The sequence below is a fragment of the Sorex fumeus genome, unplaced genomic scaffold, assembly GCF_029834395.1.
Source record: "Sorex fumeus unplaced genomic scaffold, SorFum_2.1 ptg000054l, whole genome shotgun sequence".
In the NCBI taxonomy this organism is placed as follows: Eukaryota; Metazoa; Chordata; class Mammalia; order Eulipotyphla; family Soricidae; genus Sorex; species Sorex fumeus.
Genome location: NW_026606111.1, coordinates 50693277 through 50699803, shown reverse-complemented (window position 1 = coordinate 50699803; position 6527 = coordinate 50693277). Strand labels below are relative to the sequence as shown.

Below are 6527 nucleotides of genomic sequence, written 5' to 3'. Positions count from 1 at the left end.
CTCCAGAACCACCATGGCCCCAGAGGCAGATGGACCCAATTCGGAACCCAGCGGCTTTTGGCCGAAATGTGGCTGAACTATGCATTAAACTATGTCACCATTCTACACCAGGTGGGAAAGGGTGTTTGTCCCTTCTGCCTTTATCTCCCCTGGCAGCACAATGGCAATCACCTCAGAGACTATTGGATAGCCAGGTATGAGCTAGCGGTGACAGGGCTACTACAGCCTCGTGGGATGGGGGTGGGGGGTAGAAACAGCCCATTCTTCCTGCCCCGCCAAGACCATGAGTTGCCCACCATGAGCAGCTCTCTGGCTTGTCCATGGCCCCAGAGAACCAAATAGAATGCCCTGCCACAGAAGCAGGGTGGGGGGCATGTTGGGAGGAATACTGGGTTCATTGGTGGTAGAGAATGATTTCCATGAGCAGGCACCAGTAACATCTCCATTCGTCCTAGCCCTGAGATTTTAGCAAGTGCCACATTGGAGGCTCTTTCACGGTCAGGGAAATGAGATCCATTATTGTTAGTGGGTTTTGCCATGTAGAATTCACCACGGGGAGCTTGCCAGACTCTGCCATGTGGGCAAGATACTCTCGGTAACCTGCCAGGTTCTCCAAGAAAGAGAACTGGACAAAAAGAGTTGTTGAATTATCAACAAGATCCAGTCTCTGGATCTTGGCCATTCATGGGACTACATGGCTCCAAGGGCAGTTCGTGGGTGTAACACTTAGCTACTGGAAGATGAGGGATCTGGATGAGGAGTCCCAGTCTTGATCCGAGCAGCCTTGGATGTCTCCGCCCCGGGTCCCGCACACCTGGGATCCTCTGCCAGTTCCTTCATGCATGAGGCTCCTTCAAGCTTGGGGAGAGTGGTCTAAAGCGTACCTATGTCTGGTTGCAGAGGTCTGCAGCTGCCGGAGCTCTGCTTGGGGTGGTGAGGGAACCTCACCAACAAGGGCAAAGGGCCCTCAGTGAGGAAAGCCAGATGCGGGGTCAGGAGACTGTCATTTTAGACATATTTGGAATTAATTTTAGATCGAAAAGTACACATCATTCAAACTGCTGTATATGCTTAGCAATAAATTATTATACACTTCTTCAATGACCTAAGAAAACCCCCTCTGCTCAGAGAACTCGATTTTTAATTACAGGTGTGCTTTGCCCATGTGGAACGACAGAGAATCACTATGAGTAGATAAAAAACTCACTATACACACGAAGATGCACACAGGTTACTTTGAGACATCTGTTTTGTTAATGTTTGTTGGCCATTATACTTCACTGAGACCCTTTTTTCTGTTCTTTGCAGGAGCCTCATGAATCTCACCTTCCGTTCAAGTTGAACTTGTAATAAGGTGGAATTAAATCATCAATATGCTTCTCACCTCTTCCTTCAGGAGAAAAATCCTACTTACATTCAAGGTGGTCAAAGTGCAGACAATGCCATCCACCTTTTTCTGGAGATGTACACAGGACCGAGGTGAGAACAGCAAAAGGCTCTATTTTAATGGTCTTAATGAAGGTTTCAGGGAAGGGCATTAAACAAGACTGATTCACCATCTTCCAAAAGAAATAATGTGCACAGCTGACGCCCTGGGTATGGTAAAAGAGAATATGGTAAAAACCATACTTTTTCTTCTGGGACATTAAGGTTCTAAATCTATAGCTTCAAGCTGCTTTGAAATACCTACCTTGATTAGGAATCACCCTCAGCCATAGGAGTGAGTAAGGACAACACTCAAAAAAATCAGAAGAGAAAAATAGGGAAAAAAAACAACTCATACTCAGTTTGGCAACACATGTACTAAAATTGAAATGATACAGAGATTAGCATGGTCCTTGAACAGAGATGACATGCAAACTTGTAAAGTGTTCCACATTTTTGTTGCAAGAAGAATTAACAGGGCTACATTAATCTAAGACAAGCCCCACAAGTACTCCAAATTTCGACATAAAGTTAGCACAAATCCCCATCACAATGATCTCTCTCAATGTCAATGGACTAAATGCAGCAATTCAAAGGCAGAGGATGGCAGGATGAATTAGAAAACTGAACCCAACATTCTGCTGCCTGCAAGAAACACATCTGAATAATCAAAGAACACATGGGCTCAAATTCAAAGGCTGGGAAACCAATTCTTCGAGTAAAGAACACCTCCAAATATCTGGAGTGGCCATACTAGTATCAGACCACATGGACTTCAGGCTAAAGGTTATAAGAGACAGTGTAGGTCATTTCTTAATGATCATGGTATCTGTACATCAGAAAAAACTCACCCTCCTCAATGTATATGCTCCTAATGACAGACCAGCAAAATATGTAAAAACAAGTTCTAACAGACTTAAAGAAAAACATTGATAGCAACACAATACTAGATGGAGATTTGAAAGTACTTTCTCACTTCTCAATATATTAAACAGACAAAAACTCAGCAAGAAAATATTTTATTTGAGGGAAGTAGTGAACAACCATTGGCTTAGAATAGAAATCAAAGAGGAAATAAAAAGATTCCAGAAACAAATGAGAATGAGGAGCTACCAGAACTTGTGGGGCACAGCAAAAGCAGTGTTAAGAGAAACGTTTTTAGCTCTGCGAAATTCATCAGGAAGAGAGAAAGGGCCTACAAAAATAACTTACAGTTCAAGATTTTGGAAAATGACCAATTAAAGGAGTCCAAGCTAGGCAGGAGGAAGGAAATAATAAACCCTGGAGCAAAAATCAATGAGCTAGAATCCCAAAATACAATCCAGAAGACCAACAAAAAGCAAGACATGGTTCTTTGAGAAAATAAATAAGATCAATAAACCATAAGCAAGACTCACAAATAATCAAAGAGAACGAATCCTAATAAACGAATCAGAAATGCAAAGGGGGACATCATAATAGAAACTACAGAAATCCAGAGGATCATCAGTGATTATTTTGAGAATCTTTACAGCAGGAAATGAGAGAATCTTGAATAAATGGATAAATTACTGGATTCCAATTACCTCCCAAGGCTGAACCAAGAAGATTTCGAATATGATAGCACAGCGGTAGGGTGTTTGCCTTGCACGCAGCCAACATGTCCGACCCGAATTCAATTCCTCCGCCCCTCTCGAGAGCCCGGCAAGCTACCGAGAGAGTATCTCTCCCGCAGGGCAGAGCCTGGCAAGCTCCCCGTGACGTATGTGATATGCCAAACACAGTAACAAAAAAGTCTCCAATGGAGACGTTACTGGGCCCGCTCGAGCAAATCGATGAACAAAGGGAGGGCCTTTACCTTTTACCTTTATCACTACCAAGCAAATTGAAATGATAATAAAAAGTATCCCCTAAAACAGGAGCCCAGGCCCAAATGGATTCACTAATGAAATATTTCAAACCTTTAAAGAGGACCTGATGCCAACATTTTTTAAGATTTTCCAGGAAGTTAAAGAAACAAAAATACTACCAAACAGTTTCTATGAGGCAAAGTTCATCCTGGTACTCAGATCAGACAGAGAAACCACAAAAAAAAGATAATTACAGATATTTCCTTGATAAATACAGATGCAAAGATCCTTAAGAAAATAACAGCAAAGAAAATCCAGAAACTCAACAAATGATCACACACTAAGACCAAGTAGGTTTATCTTGGGATGCAAGGATGACTTAACATTCTCAAGTCAATCAACAGAATACACCATCTCAATAAAATAAAGATAAAAGTCATATGATCATATCAATAGATGTAGATAAAGCATTTGATGAGATCCAGCACCCATTCATGATGAAAAACTCTCAACAAAATGGGAGTTGAAAGTACTTTCCTCAATATAGTCAAAGCAAACTATCACAAACCCACAGCAAGCATTATTCTCAACGGGGAAAAACTAAAGGCTTGGGTCAGAAATCAATGAGCTAGAATCCCAAAATACAATCAGGCACAAACCAAGTTACCGACTCTCACCACTCCTATTCAACATAGTACTTGAAGTACTTGCCATATGATTTGGTAAGAAAAAGATATCAAGGGCATCCAGATAAAAAAGGAAAAACTCAAGCTTTTACTATTTGCTAAATCAATATCCATTAGTCCATGGCTTTCCGGTATACTAATAATGAAAGAGAAAAAAGAGATAGGAGAAGAACAATCCCATTCACAATAATACATCAGAAAATCAAGTATATTAGAAACAGCTAAGAAGGTTAAGGATCTATACCAAAAAAAAAAACCCTACAAACACCACTTCAAGAAATAAAAGAGGATATGAGGAACTGGAATCACATCCCATGCTCATGGATTGAGAGGATTAACACTGTCAAAATAGCAATACACCCCAAAGCGCTATTAAGATTCAATGCGCTTCATATAAGTATACCAATAACATTTTTCAAAGAAACAGATTAAAAATTCTTGAAATTCATAAACAACAATAAACTCCCATGAATAGCTAAACCAATCTTTCGAAAAAGAAGATGGGATCACCTTCCCCAACTTCAAATCCTAGGACAAAGTCGTAGTAATCAAAAAAGCATGGTATTCAGATAAAGACAGGGCTCAGATCAATGGAATGTCGTCAAATATCCTGACGCTGACCCTCAGATTATTATTACCTAATCATTCATAAAGGCTCAAGAACTATGAAGTTGAGCAAGGAAGTCTCTTCAGCAACTGGTGCTGGGCAAACTGGACAGTAACATGCAAAAAAGATGAAGTCAGACCTATTTATAGTGCCAGGAACAAAGTCAGATCAAATGAATTAAAGACCTCAATATCATACCTGAATTCTTAAGATATATGGAGAAAAATGTGGGAAGATCCCTCCATGACATTAAAGCTAAGGGAAACTTTTAGAATGAAACACCATTGACCAAGGAAGAGGAAGTGAAGATAAACAAATGAGACTACATTAAACTAAGAAATTTCAGCAACTCAGAAAAAATGGTGACCATGATAAAAAGACAGCCCACATAATGGAGAAAAATTATTTATGCAATACCCATAAAATTAACCTCAAAATTCTGACTGCTGTATCATTAAATATACTAAATAATTCCTGTGACTTTTATTCTTCTTCACATATATTTACTCTAAAATATTTTAGATTTCCTTTTAAACCACAGGTAAAAATGTAAAATTATAACTTTTCTTAAAAGCTAAAAATAACCCCTATACTTTGCCAGGTGAGACCCAAAAAACAAAACAGCAAACAAGCAAGCAAGAAAGAAAGAAATTAAAAATTAAAAATAATGCTCGTTGCAGTGCTAAGGATCAAACGCAGATCATTATACAATGGAAGGCAAATGTTCTATCACTGAGTTATATCCCTGTTCTTAAACATTTAAAAAGGTCTTATTTGATGTTTCATTGCATTTTCTTTTTTAAAAAATGCTTTTCTTAGTAGACCTGGTCGCCACTGTACCTCCTACTTGTTGACCTTTGTATATTTTACCTCTAAGATTCAGCTGGCACCTTATTCTTCCTATATCCATGCTCTCATTTGACAAACTTTCCAAGATCATGTCTGACTTGCTTTAACTTGACATAAAATGGACACCTTATTTTCTGTATGCTCTCACGCTACAGGTGATGATGTTTTCGACCCTGGAGAAGCATTTTCTGGGGAGCTTTCTGACTGTTTCTACTTGACTTCAAAGTATCTAAAGGTAAGGAATCATCTTTTTTTTTTTTGCATTTATGGGTCACACCTGGCGATGCACAGGGGTTACTCCTGGCTCTGTACTCAGGAATTACTCCTCACGGTGCTTGGGGGGACCATACAGGATGCTGGGAATCTAACCTGGGTAGGCCGTGTGCAAGGCAAATGCCCTACCTGCTGTACTATTGCTCTAGCTCCCCCCTCCCCATAATTCATCATCTTGAGGGCCTCAGATTTCTACCTTCCATTTAGAAACTTCATCTTTACATTGACACAGTAAATTGAAACCACAGAACCATTGAATGGCATGTTATAATGGTAGCAGCCATGAGCAAGCATTGATAACCCATAAGTTGGCATAAATGAATTCTTTCTCAGAGGCTTCAACTTCTGAGGATACCTTTCACAACCTCCTTTCTGTTACATATTCCTGGATCACAATCTACATCAGTCCATCAGTAAAAACTGTACACCCAAAAGCTAGTCTTCCAATGGGATCAGAATCCTTGATCCTTGTAACTTGCAATTTTTCATTCATGACTTGTTGACCTTGTTTCAGGCGGAGGCAACCAGAGCATAAACTCAACTTTCCAGTAGTTTCCACAGGAAATCCAAATACCTAAGAATGTTATCATTTCTGACAACACAGTTTAAAATTTTTTTGGAATCCCACGGAAAGCTACTATCATTAATGGTATAATATTACTATTCTCCAAAGTCCAGATCTTCCAAAAGAACTCTCTACCCTCCTCACTCCAATTGAAGACTCCAGTCTATGATGCTCCTGAAACTGCTTCTAATAGTTTCACTCAGGTTCTCCCCTAAAGTGCACAAGTTAAGTTCATACCACTCCAAGTTCTTATTCCTAAACTACTAGAGTCGGCTTGATTCTCAAGCTTGTGT

The 6527-nt window shown here is 39.8% G+C and overlaps 1 pseudogene; it reads left to right on the top strand.

Annotated features, from left to right (window-relative positions):
- Positions 1–1786: 1786 nt before the first annotated feature.
- Positions 1787–1883, top strand: LOC130033708 (uncharacterized; annotated as a pseudogene).
- The last annotated feature ends 4644 nt before the right edge of the window (positions 1884–6527 follow it).